At 41.2% G+C, this 20,044-nt stretch overlaps 1 long non-coding RNA gene across 1 annotated transcript; it reads left to right on the top strand.

The window, feature by feature from the left end:
• The first annotated feature begins 14,248 nt into the window (after window positions 1–14,248).
• On the top strand, window positions 14,249–17,301 carry LOC146404745 (uncharacterized). The gene is made up of 2 exons (XR_014842607.1): window positions 14,249–14,329; window positions 16,089–17,301. It is a non-coding gene; the product is annotated as an uncharacterized LOC146404745 (long non-coding RNA).
• The last annotated feature ends 2,743 nt before the right edge of the window (window positions 17,302–20,044 follow it).

Below are 20,044 nucleotides of genomic sequence, written 5' to 3'. Positions count from 1 at the left end.
AGTCATACATATATATTCTTTTTCTCATATTATCACCCACCATGGTCTATCCCAAGAGACTGGATATAGTTCCCTGGGCCGTGTAGTAAGACTTCATTGCTTATCCCCTCTAAATGTAATGGCTTGCATCCACCAAGTCCAGGTCTCTCCTACTTCCTCCCCCTCCCCTTTTTATTCCGCTTTGCTTTATTGCTCTTCACAGACACTGCATTTTTTATAGGTTTGTAGCAACCCTGCCCAGAGCAAGTCTCTTGGCACCATTTTTCCAACAACATTTGATCACTTCAGGGCTCTGTATCGCATATTGGTAATTCTCACAACATTTCAAACTTCTTCAGTGATCACATTTGTTATGGTGATGTTACTATTGCAAAAAGCTGTAAGCTCAGGTGATGGTTAACATTTTCTAGAAATAAAGTATCTTCATATCTATTATGCACATTGTTTTAGGCATAATGCTATTGCACACTTAATAGACTACCGTATAGTGTAAACATAATTGTCACATGCACCGAGAAGCTAAAAACTTCATGTGACTTGCTTTATTGTGATATTTGCTTTCTTGTGGTGTTCTGGAAGCAAACCTGCAATATCTCCAAGGAATGCCAGTATAAAAACTTTTTTTTTTGTCTTTTTAAGGGCCACACCCAAGGCATATGGAGGTTCCCAGGCTAGGGGTCCAATCAGAGCCGTAGCCGCTGCCTACGCCACAGCCACAGCAATGCCAGATCCAAGCCATATCTGCGAACTACGCCACAGCTCATAGCAATGCTGGATCTTTAACTCAGTGAGTGAGGCCAGGGATTGAACCTGTGTCCTCATGGATGCTAGTCAGATTCATTTCCACTGAGCCATGATGGGAATGCCAGTATAAAACCTTGACTGTATGATTATACACATAATTCAAGCACAGAGTGGTGGACTAGGCTGTACTCTGACTACTCAGTGGTTTCCCTAAAGCCTGCATGAATCCTCCATGCATGTATTTTTAGATTTCCTAAGTTGATTCCAATTTCAAATATTCTGTCCTTATTCTCAGAAGGATGGGCAAAAAACATGAGTCTCCTTTCTTTCTTTCGTTAAGAAAAGATGGTGACCTTATTTGTAGAATTCGGTGTTCATACATATTGAAGGAAAAACACACATCCTTCCTCCGAGTGATCACTACCACGATCTTCCCTAGAGCACTCCAAGGTCAAGGCAAACCACTCATGATATTATTGAACCAGGAAAGTAACTATTATAAGATGATGAATACCTAGTGGTGAGGAGAATGTGGTTTTATTAGAACGATCCATCTCAGCCAAATCAGTCTCTGAATGTCAGTGTCACAGTCTGAGACAGTATAACCATCTGGAATGTGACAGAGTAACCCCTTGCTCCCCAGTTCATGTTTCACTGAGGCAAATCCTATTAATCGTTGACTCCCCAAGTCAGAAGGAACGTAAGAGGTCAGTCTGGCTGGCCTCAGACACTCTGCAGAAAGAGAGAAGGAAGGAAAGAGAAATAGCTGAGACCTGTCTTATCAGTGGGCAGCCACTTTTCTGACGACTTTCACTTGACAAGTTCAGAAGGTTGCATGCCAGAAGGGCTTCTTGGAGAAGGTCTTCCGTATCAGAGCGATAGCCTAAGTGTCTTGTGACAGAACTGTTGCTGAGCATCCTACATTTCTTTGTGAAATCAGAGTCTGCATGTGACCCATCTTCATTAAATTCCATGCAGAGAACAAAGAGAAAAAGAAACTTGAAGCCATGGAGGATCGTTAGGTAATGTTGGAATAGCAGATCCATTTACAGTCAAACTTCTGGTTTCTAAACAGAAAGAGATGGTCACTTTTGCCTTAAAAGGCTTAGTTAACCCCCCAAGAAAATCGCTTTTTCTTTCTTCCCTTCAATGGAAAAAGGTCAGGTTACAGAGTCAAATTCCAATCTAATCGTATGATGTCAGAAGACAGTAATTTAGCTCAGGCAATCCCTACCAAGCAGTGTGAATCTATGACTGGAAGATGACAAAGTGAATTTTAGATAAGCACCTTCAATTAGGCTTGTTCTGATGTAGAAGTCCAGGGGACCAAAGCCATTTATATGATCCTTCACATACTCTCCACAATTAGTATGAGTGAATTATCTGTCAAAAGTTTTGTGTTTAGGACTCATTGATTAATTACCTCTAGGGGATTTTGAGCAGTTGGATTGAAAACAGCACCTAAAAGAAATTCTAGTGAAGGAGAACATCAGAATTACTTAAACAGCCATTCCAACAGCTAAATGGAGTGTGGAGAGCTGAAGAAGAGAAACAGGTAGGACTTCGTTTAGGGAAATTTCTCCAGTCTCATCACATAGCAATCATTGACTGAGCTAAGATGACACCCCCAAGTGAGTTCTGCAATAAAGCCAAATGACCATATTTGTGATAAAAAGAATTCCAAAATATGCACACACACCCCGCCCAGCTGTTACTCCAGGCATAAGAATGGTTATCCTCCGTCACATGGTTGATGTACTTGTGAGTTGTATCAGCCTTCCTGAGATAAGGCTAGAATGCCTGTCTTCTTGGACAAGTTGAGGGCAGAGGTTGTATTCCATTCATTTATCCCTGGAACCTTGTGTGAAGCTTGGCACATAGTACATGCTCAATAAATCAACAAACCAAGGAACATACTTCTGACACAACATCATCACATATTTATCTGCTTTGGGTGTTCTATAGTACTGTAGAGAGAATTAAGCCTAAAGCTATTCAAGGGAATTTGCATTTAAATCAAGGATACTAACCTTCCTAAGTATTTCAATCTTCCTCATAACTGCTGCATCGAATCCCTCAAGGCACTTACATATTTTACAATTCAACTTCTGTCTCACACCACAAGTGCCAACTCCCTCTTTGGGGTAGCCTCTAAAAATATTGAGGCACATTTTTTTTTGAACTGTTTTTCTATGGATTAAGTGTTTTGGAAGTAGCAGCCAGGGCTTGATTCATGAGAATCCTTCCTACATGTGGCTGATGAAACAAGAAGACTGGACCTCCTCTAATTAGGAGGGCACACCCTCCCAAACCACCAATCTCTTCAGTAAGCCTTCAGAATAAGGGTCTCTGGACTCTTTTTCTTATTGTCTTTCTCTAACAATTGAAGTGTGGTCCTCAGGGAAAAAGGGAATTGCTGCTGCCCCTGAGTTCAAAGCTTTGATTCTGCATAAAGCTGGAGAAAACATGGTCCTCTGACTGGTCCAGTCCAGCTCATCAGAAGATTGTATTAGGTTTCCGGCAAAATCCTCACAAATACAATGATTTTGCCTGGAGCATCCCTGCCGCATGAATGTTGGTCCCTGGAACTTGTGGTGGCGATATCAGGCAGCTCTCAGAGGAGTCAGGAATCTTGAGCCCCAGCCAGAGCCAACTTATCATGGCTAATAATTCATCATTCACCACCACCTCTAGAACAAATGTTTATCAAGCACCTACACTGTGTAATGCACAGTGGCACAAGGCTGGCAGTGGTTACAGGCATAACAATGATAATCAAATTTGCCATTTATTCAGGTCCCACTCTGTGGCAGACACTGGGCTCTAAGCCTTGTTGTCAATATCTGATCCAATCCTCCCCCAAACTCTATTACCTAGAGTCAAAGAATCATAGAGTCAGCATCTCCCTCCTTCTTACAGGTGAGGAAGCTTGTCCAAGAACAAGGAAGAGGAAGATCCAAGATTGGCACTTGCTCTGTTCAATTCCAAAGACCAATCATTCACTTAAACATGGCTCTCCATGTCCAAGCGGAGCTGATTTGATGGATGAGGTGGGTGTCAGAGAGTACACAGCTGGGAGGAGGAGGACAAGCCATAGAAAGTGGACCACCTTTGTCTATAGTGAAGGGAGAGAGGAAGTGATGGGTGGGGACAGGGGCACATTGGAGGTGGGAGGGAAAGTTGAGGATATCCTCAATTTCCTCTAGGAAATAAGAAGCAAAATCTTCTGGTGAGTCACTACTATAAATAAATGGATCTGGGAGTTACCGTAGTGGCTTAGCAGTAACAAACCTGACTAGCATCTATGAGGACACAGGTTTGATTCCTGGCCTCGTTCAGTGGGTTAAGGATCCGGTGTTGCCATGAGCTGTGGTGTAGGTTGCAGATGCAGCAGAGGCTCAGACCCTGGATTGCTGTGGCTCTGGCGTAGGCTGTCATTTGCTGCTCCAATTTGACCCCTAGCCTGGGAACTTCCATATGCCACAGGTGTGGGCCTAAAAAAAAGCAAAATATAAAAATAAATAAAATATATGACTTGGTCACTTTGCTGTACAGCAGAAACTGATAGAACATCGTAAATCAATTATAATAAAAATTTTTTAAAATAAAAATAAATAACCAGATCTGTAACAAGGACCTACTGTATAGCACAGGGAATGCTAATCGATACTATGTAATAATCTATATGTGAAAAGAATCTGAAAAGGAATGTATATATGTATATGTATAACTGATTCACTTTGCTGTACACCTGAAACTAGCACAACATTGTAAGTCAACTATATTCCAACAAAAATTTTTAAAAAATCGTCTGGTGAGTAAAATGAGTGCAAGGATGGGGCAGGGGTGATGATGGTGATGGTGATGATGATGATGATGGTGATGGCAGTGATGATGGTGGTGGTGGTGATGGTGGTGATGGTGGTGGTGGTGGTGATGGTGGTGATGGTGGTGATGATGGTGATAGTGATGATGATGGTGGTGATGATGATGGTGGTGATGATGGTGGTGGTGAGGATGATGGTGGTGATGATGGTGGTGATGATGGTGATGATGGTGGTGATGGTGGTGATAGTGATGGTGGTGATAGTGATGGTGGTGATGATAATGATGGTGGTGATGGTGGTGGTGATGATGGTGATGATGGTGGTGATGGTGGTGATGATGATGATGGTGATAATGTTGGTGGTGATGGTGATGATGATGATGATGATGATGATAGCAGCAAATAGTGAGTTCACTGTGCTGGCAATGCACTAATTTATTTAAACAAGTGATCCCTTTTCATCCTCACAATTCCATGAGATGGGCACTATTTTACTTTCCCAGAAACTGAGGCTCAAAAAAGTGAAACAGTAATCCCATTGCAGGATCTATACTAAGGATTAAAACTGGGATTTTAATCCAGAAAGTCTGACTCCAGACTCCAATCTTCAGAGGAGAAAGTGAGAGTACTACTTGGAACATGTAAAAAGGTGACTCTTAACACTCTTTTCATTTAAAAGAGAAACATTGAAAAATCAGTGATCTGAGAGGTGGTTAGCTGGGAAATTTCTAACTTAGCAGGCTAGAACAGAAAGTGGGACAGCAAGGTCAACATACTAACGAGGCAGTTAGAGGTGTTGAGAGTAGAATTTAAGAGAGGAATTAAATGTAGGATTTTTAGAATATATATATATATATATATATATATATATATATATATATATCCCAACATTCATGTCAGAAAAGCCTATAATTTCCCTCCCTAAAATTCAGTTAAATATAGCATAAATGTTAAGCAATTCCTATGGAATCTCACCCAGTCTATAAGGTAGAACTAGAGCCATTTCCACTTTTAATAAAGTCAACTCTACTTGAATTTCAGGAACATTGAAGTAATTCTGTAAACTTCATGAGTAAAGTAACTCAGCCCTCAGAACCACAGGCATGATGGCAAATCAGCTCTGAAATAGTCCATAAGCTGAGTGTCCAGTAAAGGAAATAGATGAATGGTCTGTAGCACAGGAGCAGTCCCATCACCACGTGACAGGTCCTCAATGGAAAGAGCCAGTGGGTTCAGCAGTGAACCCACAGTTCAGCAGCTGTGCAGGAGGCTGCCAAGGAACAGGGGGAGAGGGTCTTGGGGAAATAGGGGGCTTTCCAGGGCGAAGATAAAGATTGGCTCCTGCTTTATGTCCTTTGCTACTTGTTATCCTTCACTTGGTACAGAGCCAATGGGAAGTTAACTTCATTAAACTTAATTAATGAAAGAAGTTCTTTCATTTCTGAATTGTTGTTGATGAAAATGCCAGGTTCCAGTGTCGCTCATTCAAGTGTTGTATTTTGTTTTTCTTTTTGGGGCCACATCTCTGGCATATAGAAGTTCCTGGCTAGGGGAAGAATCAGAGCCGCACCTGCAGGCTTACACCACAGACACGGCAGCACCAGATCTGAGCCGCATCTGCAACCTATGCCACAGCTTTCAGCAATGCCCAGTCCTTAACCCACTGAGTGAGACCAGGGGATTTAACCCACATCCTCATGGACACTATGTTGGGTTTTTAACCCACTGAGCCACAAGGGGAACTCCCAAGTGTTTTATCAAATGAACAAATGTCTCAAGTAATTTAGCAAAATTCTTTAACAGGATCTTCACTTTTTCTTTTCTTTTCTTTTTTTTTTACACCAGTATCACCAAAGTTTCTCAGACTCTTCATCCATTCCTCCTCATGTTCCTCAGTTGACTCTTCCCCATCACTCGCAGCCAAGCCCGTGAGCTCTCTTTCTCTGCACACACAGGGCTCACCCGTTTCCACGCTCCGGGAAAGGAAACTTCTGCAGGGCCTTTATCCACAAGGCTTTCATCAAGTAGCCAACTTTTTTGAGGTTCCCCTTTAATAGCATCTTTAACCTTCATCACCCCAGAACACAGTGGTATTCCCACTTCAGCTGTGAGTTGAATCCAAGGTAGATTTCCCTTCTTTTTATTCCTAGGAAAAAAATTTTTACATTTTGAATATTTTATTTTCACTTTTGTGGCTTGAACATATAATTTAAAATGTATTGCCCAGAATACAACGTAGTCTAGCCTCGGACTTCCTGTTGTTCAAAGTGTGACCCTGTGGTCAGAAAAACTTGATCCTTGCCCTGATTAGGCAATTTTCTTAACCCCTCAAAGTCTTACTTTTGTCATCGATAGGGCGTGGGTAACAGTGTTTGACAAAAGGCTTAGTTCTAAAAAGTATTGTGAATGTAGAGATCTATTCATCTCCAGGCTTTGAAACTACTTATTCTACCTTTTAGATAAAATCTTGTTTTGAAATTTGCTACCTTCTCTGCCTTTTATCATGCCCTCAGTTGTGATTCAAACCCTTTTGAAAAACTACTTAGAAATTTTTCAAAAATGATTAAATGGGTACAGAGTTAATTCATTTAGTAAGAAGTTTTCATTCATTGGATGGCCCATTTCTTTAATGCTGGTTAAGGTAGCCGTTAGAATACTCCATGCAAGAGGTCAAACCCTGAACCCCAATTAAGTTTCCATTAGCTGTGTCTGCAAAAGGATAATCAAGTTCATGGAAGCCTGAGTTCTGTAAACCCAGGAGAAATAGAAGGGATCCTCCAGCTCATCCTTTCATGGCAATGAAGAAACCAGAGTCAATAAAGATAAAGTAAAAAGGAAAGGGTCTGAGAAATCCATAGCCTTTATAATACGGGTTCCAGAATAATTTATTTATTACTGCCTGAATAATAAATTTTCTGGAATAATTTATCTGTGTCTTCTCTCCCTCCTTCCTTCTTAAATATATGCTTTGAACGTTTCAGGTTAATTTTTTTTCTTTCTCTTTCTTTCTTTTTTTTTAGGGCTGCACCCACAGCATATGGAAGATGGAAATTCCCAGGCTAGGGGTCGAATTGGAGCTGCAGCTGCCGGCCCACGCAACAGCCACAGCAACACCAGATCCGAGCTGCCTCTGTGACCTGTGCTGAAGCTTGCGGCAACGCTGGATCCTTAACCCATTGAGTGAGGCCGGGGATCAAACCCAAATCCTCATGAATACTAGTTGGGTTCTTAACCAGCTCAGCCATAACAGGAACTCCGTTTCAGGTTAATTTTTAAAAATGTGTACATGACGAGGACAATACTCCCAATTCATTTTCATGTCATCGGATCCTCACAGTAATCCTGTGGCATAAGTAGGACATACAACATTATCTTTTTTATATAGATAGGGACACCAAAATGCCAAAAAGTGAAATGACTCTTCCCTGGCCCTTGTCAAAGACCTCTTACGTCACTATAGGAAAGTCAGGACTGAGGTCTAACAATTAAACCAGGTCTAAGCTAAAGTGAACTAGAAAATAGGCAGGATCTGCTTCTAAATAGAAAAGATGCTGGGAGTTCCCGTCGTGGCGCAGTGGTTGACGAATCCGACTAGGAACCATGAGGTTGCGGGTTCCATCCCTGGCCTTGCTCAGTGGGTTAAGGATCCGGCGTTGCTGTGAGCTGTGGTGTAGGTTGCAGACGTAGCTCGGATCCCAAGTTTCTGTGGCTCTGGTGTAGGCCAGTGGCTACAGCTCTGATTAGACCCCTAGCCTGGGAACCTCCATATGCCACAGGCGCGGCCCTAGAAAATGGCAAAAAGACAAAAAAAAAAAAAAAAAAAAAAAAAAAGATGTTGGATAGCATCAGAACCATAAATTTAGGAGGTTGGCTAGTGGTTAATTTCAGACATTTAATACAGATTTAAATATTCTACAGAGTGTTTGTGGACAGTATCTTAAAAATTTGAATCAATAATTCAGGCAAAACAAACACAATCTCATCTAAGCTCTTTCATACATATATAGGGCATCTGACATTTTCCCTATATTCATCTACAGATATTTCTTATGTCCCATATGTGTCCAGATATAAGGCAATCCCTCCCATTTTTCTAGTGAAAGGTTAAGAAAGGAGATAGATTAGGAGGAGGGGGTATATAACTTTTAAAGACGTAGATGAAATAGTCAAACTTTTCCTTATATTATTTCACTTAATAATGGTAATACATATTTTTAGAATAGCTTTATATAAAATCAAATATTTAAAATTGTTTACATTTTCACATTTTTTGGGCCAAGCCTGTGGCATGCAGAAATTCCTGGGCCAGGTATCAAACCCACATCATAGCAGTGACAGCAGGGATCCTTAACCCACTGAGCCACCAGGGAAATCTGCGTTTTCACGTTTTTATAAAAGATTGCATTCAAACCTTGTACAGGAATCTTCAACATTAGTGTCATCACTTGAAACTTTTTTTATTTCTTTTGTCTTTTTGTCTTTTAGGGCCACACTTGCGGCATATGGCTAGGGGTCCAATCAGAACTGTAGCTGCCGGCCTACACCAAAGCCACAGAAACGCAGGATCTGAGCTGCATCTGTGACCTACACCATAGCTCTTAAAAACACCAGATCCTTAACCTACTGAGCAAGGCCAGGGATTGAACCCAAGTCCTCATGGATGCTAGTTGGGTTCGCTAACCACTGAGCCACGCCAGAAACTCCCTTGAGCCTTTTTTTGAGTCATTTATCCCATCTTCCAGACCTCATCATCCTCACTTTTAAAACATCGGCAACATCAGCCTTGCACTAGAAAACCGATCATGAACACACATTTGGATAGCATGAGTGGTCAGGTTTCAGCTGTCCTAAGGTACATATTTATGACCTGTCCAAGGTGACCACATATTTTATTGCTTTATAACCTGATCTTTAAGGCTTGCCCCTGCCCCTTATAGCAGTGGGGAATCCTACTTCTGGATATGGTTATGAAATCTAGGTTACATTTCTTCATTTTTATTTTATCAGTTCAGATAAAACTCAGTAAATCCAGCTAAGGTTAGTAGGTTGATGTTTTCTTCAAGCAGTAATACTTCATTGGTCAAGAGAAAATAACAGACAGGAATAGTAGCATGGGACTTCATAAGGCCTCACCTAGAAGGTGAATTCTACTCAGAGGAGGAAGTGGGGAGAAGTCTTTGCCTTTCCCTTGGGCTTCTGCAGTCGCTGGTCTGAAGGGCTCAGTGCTGTGAGAGAGTTTTTCCATTTGCCTCTTAACAGTCCAGTCTCTGACCTCCTTGAGGAATGAGGTTGCTTGCATGCAACCCTGGGAGGTCCAGAGAATGCTGGGTCAAGATGGAAATCTAGCCACAGGATGAGTATCAGCTTCTAAGTATGCTCCTATATATCTGAGACATTTCCTTATCAGGCCAGAAAACAAGGCTGTTCATCAATGCATAAGCATGGTTCCCTCCAGCTGCTTTTCTGGTGGAGTGAGGAGGTTCCAGAGTATGTCTGAAATGTTAACACATTTAGTCATCATTAGAATTTCAGTAGCCTTTTCAGTGCAATGGACATTTAGACCTCTGACGAGGGGCCATCTCAGAATGGACCATGTATGGGGAGAAATGTGGAAATGACAGCCACTCCAAAGACGGTAGAAATGAGGAGCTCAGATTGGAAACTAATTTTAGTTATCCTGCACGCGCTCACCCCTGTCATGCTCCTCGTATGCCTCTCCTCTCACTGGACCTTCCCCTCACACGCCAGGCAGTGCCTGATAGCATTTATGGGCATCTATGGGATGCTCTTCCCAGAATGCTTTGGAAGAACTTAGCATTGCCCTTTGGTACCAATGCCTGATGAGAACGACTTGTATCATTCCATGGCCCCCAAAGCATGGATAGAGGTCAGGATTCTGAAATAGCTGCAGAAGTGGTTGCCAGCACGCATTTTGCAAACAAAGCTTATAGAGTGGTGGATTCCAATGACAGAACTTTGGGAAAGAGTATTCATCATAAGATGGAGTCAAGTGGTTCACACATTGGTGTTTTATCAGTTGGTGATTGTTGTTAGTAAACTCAGAGGTGTCCTACCAGGCAGACTCTGCCTCTGCCCAGAGACGGCCCGATTCATAGATGCAACAGAATTCTCCCTGGAATGGATTCGCCAGGGATCGTTCATAGTTCATATATCTCTTCTGATGTTTGGATTGCTATTCAATTTTCCTGAGTCTACAGCTCACTGCTCAACTAGTTTCTAGTTGGATACCGGATCTGTTTGGAGCCCACTGGAAAGAGAAGAACATAATATGGAAATTACATTTTCCTCCAATAGTTTGAAGAGTCTTGGTTGTAGTCAGAGATTACAGACTCAAGGGGAATCGAGTGGGGCCGTCATTTTCGCTGAATTTCTGGAAACAAAATCAGATGGAGACGGGGCCCAAGGGGAGATGTTACAGCAGGAGAGGACATAGTTCTGTATTCTTTGGAATATAAAAGAAAGATATGAAAAGGATTTCATGCTTTGACATTTTTATTAGCATTAATCGTTCCCTTTGCTGTCCTCTAACTTTATTAAACACCCACTTATGCTAGACACGCGGATAAGAACTTCTCCTTAGCTATTACTTTCTCTACAATTTCTTTGATGTTTTCTGCAATACAATATTCAGAAGATAGTCATTTTGTGTTACACAGACACTTTTCTGTATCATACAATATGACCACTTTTGACAGTATGAACTTAAACTAATCTTTGAATCTTTCTGAGATTCTCTTCTCATTTATAAAATATTATGTATAAAATAAATATTATGCAAGGATGTATTGTACAGAGCAGGGCATATCGCCAATATTTTACAATAACTTTAAATGGAGTATATAACCTATAAAAATATTGAATCATTAGGTTATACATCTAAAACTAATACAATGTTGTACACCAACTATATTTCAATAGAAAAGAAATAAAAACAAAATAAAATGGACATCAAAATACTACCAAGCTCATGGGGATGTTGTGAGACTAAATGAAACAAAGCCTATACAATATTTTAAGCCCATTACTGCTCAATTATAAGCACTCACTATCATTATTTAGTGCAAATTTTTCTCTTTCTATTAGATCGAGCCATTTGCAATTGCCATTTTTGTACATCAAAATGGTAGAATCCGGTGGTTTCATATGATTCAATTTCACATATGTTACATTTTCTAGATGGGCTTTTTGTTGGTTGCCATAAGACTGATCTCCTTAAAAGAGTATAAATAAGAGAGAATCCGGAAATAAAGCCTGACACCTATGGTCAATTAATCTTTGACAAAGGAGGCAAGAACATAAAATGGGAAAAGGAAAGTCTATTCAGCAAGCATTGCTGGGAAACCTGGACAGCTGCATGCAAAGCAATGAAACTAGAACACACCCTCACACCATGCACAAAAATAAACTCAAAATGGCTGAAAGACTTAAATATACGACAGGACACCATCAAACTCCTAGAAGAGAACATAGGCAAAACACTCTCTGACATCAACACCATGAATATTTTCTCAGGGCAGTCTCCCAAAGCAATAGAAATTAGAGCAAAAATAAACCCATGGGACCTCATCAAACTGAAAAGCTTTTGCACAGCAAAGGAAACCCAAAAGAAAACAAAAAGACAACTTACAGAATGGGAGAAAATAGTTTCAAATGATGCAACTGACAAGGGCTTAATCTCTAGAATATATAAGCAACTTATACAACTCAACAGCAAAAAAACCAATCAATCAATGGAAAAATGGGCAAAAGACCTGAATAGACATTTCTCCAAAGAAGATATACAGATGGCCAACAAACACATGAAAAAATGCTCAACATCGCTGATTAGAAGAGAAATGCAAATCAAAACTACCATGAGATACCACCTCACACCAGTCAGAATGGCCATCATTAATAAATCCACAAATAACAAGTGCTGGAGGGGCTGTGGAGAAAAGGGAACCCTCCTGCACTGCTGGTGGGAATGTAAACTGGTACAGCCACTATGGAGAACAGTTTGGAGATACCTTAGAAATCTATACATAGAACTTCCATATGACCCCGCAATCCCACTCTTGGGCATCTATCCGGACAAAGCTCTACTTAAAAGAGACACATGCACCCGCATGTTCATTGCAGCACTATTCACAATAGCCAGGACGTGGAAACAACCCAAATGTCCATCAACAGATGATTGGATTCGGAAGATGTGGTATATATACACAATGGAATACTACTCAGCCATAAAAAAAGGATGACATCATGCCATTTGCAGCAACATGGATGGAACTAGAGAATCTCATACTGAGTGAAATGAGCCAGAAAGACAAAGACAAAGACCATATGATATCACTTATAACTGGAATCTAATATCCAGCACAAATGAACATCTCCTCAGAAAAGAAAATCATGGACTTGGAGAAGAGACTTGTGGTTGCCTGATGGGAGGGGGAGGGAGTGGGAGGGATCGGGAGCTTGGGCTTATCAGACACAACCTAGAATAGATTTACAAGGAGATCCTGCTGAATAGCATTGAGAACTATGTCTAGATACTCATGTCGCAACAGAAGAAAGGGTGGGGGAAAAAACTGTAACTGCAATGTATACATCTAAGGATAACCTGACCCCCTTGCTGTACAGTGGGAAAAAAAAGAGTATAAATAAGGAAAGGATTATGATATCCAAAGACTGAAAGTCTCAGCTTATAAATTTTAAGCTTAGTTCAATTAGATTATACTTCTTTGTATAATTGAGCATTTAACTCAGGGATCTCTACAGGAGATGATTAATAAATATTAGAGTAATTAATATACAAAGTATCTGAACTTTAGGAAATAGGAAACTATGTTTTTTTGTTTGTGTGTTTTGCTTTTTTAGGGCTACACCTGTGGCATACGGAAGTTCCCAGGCTAGGGGTCAAACTGGAGCTGCAGCTCTCAGCCTAAGCCACAGCCACTGCCACTGGATCTTTAATCCAGTGAGCGAGACCAGGGATCAAACCTGCATTCTCATGTATACTAGTTGGGTTCATAACCCACTGAGCCACAACAGAAACTCCCAGGAAACTAAATTTTAAAAATCACCCTGTAGGAGTTCCTTGTGGCTCAGCAGGTTAAGGATTTGGTATGGTCACTGCAGCAACTCAAGTCACTGCTGTGGCACAGGTTTGATCCCTGGCCTGAGAGCTTCCGCGTGCCATGGGCACAGCTAAAAAATAATAAAAATAAATAAAAATCATCTTAAATCCTTTAGTCCTACAATTCCATTTCTGACACCTAAGATCAAGTCGACATATCATTTTAAAAACTTGAATAGCAAATATGTGTGACTCGAGTTGACCTGGTTGAGTTTGGGAACTTGGTCTACATATATAGGAACCATTTCACTTTAAACCAGAGATTCTTGATGAAAAATAAGGCTGGGCAAACCATAGTCTGGAAATGGGTGTTAAGGGTGAGGATTTCAGTCATATCTCTGCCTTTCTCTAAAAAGTGAAGAGATCCCAGATCAGGAATAAAAAATGCTAAAAGTTATAGAGCTTGCTCATGCTCTCTCTCTCTCTAGCCACGCATGAGAGCACCGTGAGAAGTCAAAGGAAGCTTGGGATCTTCACACCTCAACCAACACACTAACCCACCCAATACTATCAGATCAAAAAACCACCCCTAATTACAAACACAGCTTTGATCACCAGTTTTGGTCCAGAGGAAACAGTTCAGCGATGGTTGTCTTGATGCATGATCATTGGATGTATCTCGGGTGAGTTCTATTGAAAAGCCGACCTAAGACATATAATTATAAATTTTAAATATCGATTCAGAGGATGTTTGTCAATCTATAGAGACAAAAAGTAAATTAGTGGTTGCAGGGTATGGGTGGCAGGGTGGGTGGGACTCAGGGGTGATGGCTAAAGGGTGCAAGATTTCTTTTTGTGGTGTCAGATAAGTTCTAAAATTGACTGTGGTAATGTGGTCGCACAGCCCTGTGAATATACTGAAAGTCATCAAATTGTACACTTTAAATGAGTGAGCTACATGGTATGTGAATTATGTCTCATTTAAGCTTTTTAAAAGAACAAAAGAAGAAAAAAGAAAAAAGGAAAAACTTTATTTACCACATCTTTAATCCTACCACCATGAAGATACATAAATTCTGTAAGCATTTTGGTGTGTAAGTCTTTTGGACTTTTTTGCTATGCTATGAGAGCTTTGTAGTAACCTACCTTTATTAAATGTAATCTAACTTGAATATCTTTTGACGCCTATGTCCATTGGTCTTTATTACATGGCTCCATAATACTCCATTCATTTGTGCAGACCTACATTTGCTTATCCAACCGGTCATTATTAAATATTTAGAGCGTTTCTTTTTAAATATTTAAACACTTCTTTGTATCTAAAAAACCAAAAATGAACACAGAGAATCTTTAATAAAAGATTAGATGAACTCATAAAACCATCAGTGGTACAAGCAGAAAGCTGACTTTTTCCTTGCAGTAAAATGTTGGTTTACATTGTATAAAGATGTCTCTGTAATACGTAAATACTTGCTGTGTGCCAGCTTGGTGCTTTGTGCTGGACAATCTACAAATGAGAGTCATTATCCATCCTTAATTTGGGGCTGCATTACCACTTCATAGGCAATATTCCTAGATATAATTCAAAGTAATGGCATATCGTATACCAAACAGTCTGTTGTTCTCTAGAGTGTGTTTTGCTTTCAACTTTAACTACAGAATCCAATAATATTAGTGCCCAAAGATCACCTAATGAAGCCCTACATCATTATATGGTAGATGTGAAATCTCAGACCTAAAGATGTTTGATGACTTTTCCCAGGTGACTGAGTCTCTAATAGAACTGAGACTTGAACCCAACTCTCTGTGAGTCCAGAGCATGTCCACATTTCTCACTGGCAACCACAGCCAATCCCCTCTCTGCAATACCTTCTCTGCAATGCCCAGCTCTACAACCCCTTCCCCCATCAACTTGAGAGCAAGAGCAGGAACTTGATCTGAACCAAAATTCTTTTTCCACAAATAATTATAGTTAAGAATGAGGAGAATACTATCTGCTAATGCAATTAACACTAAGATGTCAATGGCCATAGATAACTCCTCCTGGGAACAGAGATGTTTTAAAAGAAGTTACCAACCCCAATACTCTCTCCGTATTTGTAACCGTTTGCTTTTTACAGAGCACTTTCATATCAGAGCTGCCCAATCAATACTAGAATATTTATTACACAGATGGAGAAATCTGGAGCTCAGGAGAGTTTTCCTCTATTGGACAGAAACCATAGGTGGCGAAGCTAAGATGGATGCCCAGATCTTCAGTCACTGAATCCAGGGCTCTTTCCAGTAACAAATCACCCTGATGAATAGATGGATATATGTCAGGGTATTTTTGAGTAGCATGGGTTCTCCCTTCCTCCCCCAAGAATGGCTCTTCGGAAAATTTGCTCCTGCATCCCCATCCCCCACTGCTAAACTAAAAAATCTTTGCCTGCTGTTTTACAGACTAAGATTATTTCCAAAGGGATGGCGCTCGTCGTAAAGTTCATGATTGAGAACAAGAGACACTGCTGACTTTGAGCGTATTTAAAATGCAGTTTTAGTGGGGCCAGGTTGAAAGCTTGAAGGGAAACAGATACGAAATGTAAAAAAAGAGATTGATTTTCTATTTCTTCAAAAAAGTATACCCTGGAAAGCAAGACCTCCTGTTTCTCTCTACCTCCTTCCCCATGACCTCATCCCGCACATGCTGCCCGCTTGAGGATCACGCCCTTTCCATCCCGGGAATCATCCACCCGACAAGTACTGGGCTCTGCTTCTCCTTCCAGCCTTTCAGCACCAAATATTGGACACACATTCTTTTAGAGGCTGCGGCTGCTGCTGCCTCATGAGACCAGCGGCCGCACACCACAGTCCACCGAGAGTGACGGAACGGGTTATCACAGATCAAATTCCTACGGCAGTCACTTCCTCCCCTTATCAGGGAATCGGGGCTTTTTATGAGAGACGGGGTGGAAGGCAGCCTTTGCAGAGGACCAGCAGGCCTAATGAGCCTGATGTCTCTCACACTGCCGTCTGGGAGGGAGCTGTGCTCAGAGAGGATGCTTTTCAAGAGGGAGAGCGGCCAGCCTGGGGCCATTGGTCCTGTGCTCATGCACCCACAAAGGCCAGCTGAACGCCTGTAGTTGCCAGACCCGGCCTGGGCACAGTGAGATGAAGAGTGAGACTAGTCCTTGCCCTCAAGGAAGGCACACGGATGATATGATAAATGTGCAGAGTGCTGTGGGGACTCTGCACTGTCTGACTGCGAGAGGACCTAGGGATGAGCAGGTTTTACTCTAAGAAGACCAAGGCTCAGCGGATTTAGTTAGCATCTGTCATGTGGCCTCCTTGAATGGGTTGGGCTGCCATATCAGCGCCCACTGCTGACTTCCCGGTCAGCACACTCCCCACAGCCTCCTCCCCTGGGAATCTCTAGGACAAATCAGAAAAAAAAAAAAAAAGAAGTTCACAGGATCTTTATTCACAAGTTGCTTCTGTCATTTCTGGGTTAGATCGTGGCTCGCTGAGGCTGTCTTTGAACAAAGATTAGCTATCCAGGAAGACCTCTTGGTGTAAATCTTTCAGAATATCATTCCCAGATTTATTCCCTTCAACCCTAAACTGGCTCAAATACTCACCGTTAAGAACATTAAAAAAATATGATGCTACAGTAAAAGAGCTCACTTCTCTTTTATCTTGCAAACAACTAAACAGATGTGCTATTTCTAACCTTATTCTTTCCCTTCCTAAACAATTTCTTCCCAAACTCATGGGGGGGTGGAGGCAGAGAGCAAAGTGCGTGTCCAGGCTGAAAGGATGGAGTTGGGAGGCATGGGAGCTCAGAGCAGGGAGTCTGGGTCTGAGTGGGGTGAGAAGGGTGTCCACATGGTGGGGAGGGGGCAGCAGAACCTGAGTGTGGGGAGGAAGGCCCCCCACACAGGGAAGGGGTGCTGGTGACTCCAGAAGAATCGGTCACTGCCTGATGATGGATCAAATAAGTTAATATATTAAGGATAATGGGATCCAGGTCCCTCACTGTCAGGAAAAGGATATGGGAAATGAGAAACTGAAATGAACCCTGTGGTGTGCAATTTAAATTGAAGGTATTGGTGTAAACAGTGGTTCTCAATAGATTTAGAAATGAATGATATGTGATGGATACGAATGATAAATTATCAATATGTCTAGATAGAAAATGTGATGCGTCTATATATAATTTAGAAATATATATGAATATTTCTAAATATGTAAATGGACATACATATCCTCCCTCGCTCTACCACTGAGAAGGCCTAAGGGCAGAGATGCTGCAATAGCGATGAGCACACCTAGAGCCCAGATCTTGGCTTCTGAACACCATCCCCAAGTAAAAGCAATCCTTTTAGAAATGACTGATTCAAGATGGGCCTAGAATACCTGTTGTGCTCAAAAGACAATAAAGAAGAACACAAGGAATGATGGGAGAACCCCAAAGGAAAGAAGCCAGTGTAAAGCCCTCCCTCTGGCCACATTGAGGACAATTTGAGCATCAAATAAATAATCATGGTAATGGATTCTGATCCACTGAATAAAATAGAAGACAAGACATCCATAGATACAAATAAATAAGTGAAGAAATTGAACATTCGATGAGAAATGGAACAGTTACAGAGTTCCCAAGTATCCCTCAACAAAAGCTTTATGAAGTATAAAAGAAAAAGGAGTGACTGTCTACAATGAAACAGCTTGTCAGAAGCCACTTTGATCAAGGGCTCAAAGTGGGCATCATTAGTAACAGAACAAAACAAAACCAAGTACCCCTGATGGGATGCAAGGAGAAGAATACAGCATCACTTCAGTGGTACTCCTGCCAGTGATGGATAACCTGAGCCTGACCATGAGGAAAACACCAAATAAAGGTAAATTGAGGGGTGCTCTGCAAAACAACTGGCCTGTAACCTTCAGACGCATCAAGGTCATTAAAGTGAAGGAAAGACTGAGGAACCTTTCCAAACGGCAGGGAACTAAAGAGACATGACTACTAAATGCAACCCATGATTCTGAACTGACTCCTTTTTCTATAAAGGACCTTGAGAGGACAGCTGGCAAAACTTGATTGGATACCTAAGAATTAGCTGTAACAAAATCGAAGTGTTCGTTTCCTGATGTGTTGGTTGCATAGTGGTCAGAAGAAGAATATACTGGTTTGCAAGAAATACAAATAATTCAGGGGTAATGGGTGGCAGGTTACACTCAAAGCATCAGGAAAATTAAGTTTTTTTCCCTCTACTTCCAAATTTGTATAACTTTTAAATTGTGTTAAAATAAAAATAAATTATAAATAAACAACATGGAACTAGGGCTCAGCTCTTGATAAAATATCGGAAGTATTTTACATTGTTCTGCCCATTTTTCCTTATTTATGTTGCCACATCAATACCTGGTTCCCACCCATATAAATGGGATGTTAATTTATTGCTCCATCTGTGGCATTACTTTGAACTGAAAAAAGCCCCTAAGTGGTGAGCATCCCGGCATTTACTTTTTAGCTGAGACATGAGAGATGACATTCAGTTAACTAACACTGTTTAATTTTTAAAATTAAACATCCCATGGAGTTCTCTGATGGTTCAGTGGGGCTAAGGATCCCCTGTTGTCACTGCTGTGGCGAGGGTTCTATCCCTGGCCCAGAAAGTTCCACATGTCAAAGGAATGGCCAAACAGAAAAGCCAGGTTTGTAAGAGAACCTAAGAAAGAATTCCGTCATCACACACACAAAAAAGTAAAATTAAACATTCCAATGCAAGTAACTGGGTCTGCTGCTCTGTTTTTGTCTCAGTGCAATAAAATAGACTGGAATAGACCTCCTGCTCTGGGTGTATTGATGGGCACGGGAATAGGGTGGAGCTGGAACTGGACCCATGGGAATCTATGGCAGCTGACATTGAAAATCTGCTCTGGGTGTGTGTGTGTGTGTGTGTGTGTGTGTGTGTGAGTGTGAGTGTGTGTCTGAGAGAGAGAGCACACGAGCAGGTGCATGTGAAGCATAGTGGTAGAGGAGGTCCAGAAACAGCAGTCGCTCAATATGCCTCCCAACTCTAATATTATTCTCACATTCTCAAATCTCTTTTTGAGGGAACCCTCCTACACTATGGATGACAACGTACATTGGTGCAGCCACTATGGAAAACACTATGGAGGTTCCTCAAAAAACTAAAAATAGAGTGGCCATATAATCCTTCAATCCCTCGCCTGGGCATATGTCCTAAGAAAACTATAATTGAAAAAGATACATGTACCTTGATGTTCATAGCAGCACAATTCCCAAAGCCAAGACGTGGAAACAACCTAAATGTTCATTGATGGATGATTGGATTAAGAAGATGTGGTATATGGAATACCACTCGGCCATAAAAAAGAAGGAAATAATGCCATTTGCA

Source organism: Sus scrofa, chromosome 3 (assembly GCF_054392235.1).
Source record: "Sus scrofa isolate SSC_HxYL_T2T_F1_AM1 chromosome 3, Sscrofa_HxYL_maternal_Yorkshire_Landrace_v2.0, whole genome shotgun sequence".
Classification (NCBI taxonomy): domain Eukaryota; kingdom Metazoa; phylum Chordata; class Mammalia; order Artiodactyla; family Suidae; genus Sus; species Sus scrofa.
This window is presented reverse-complemented; position numbering and strand designations above follow the sequence as displayed.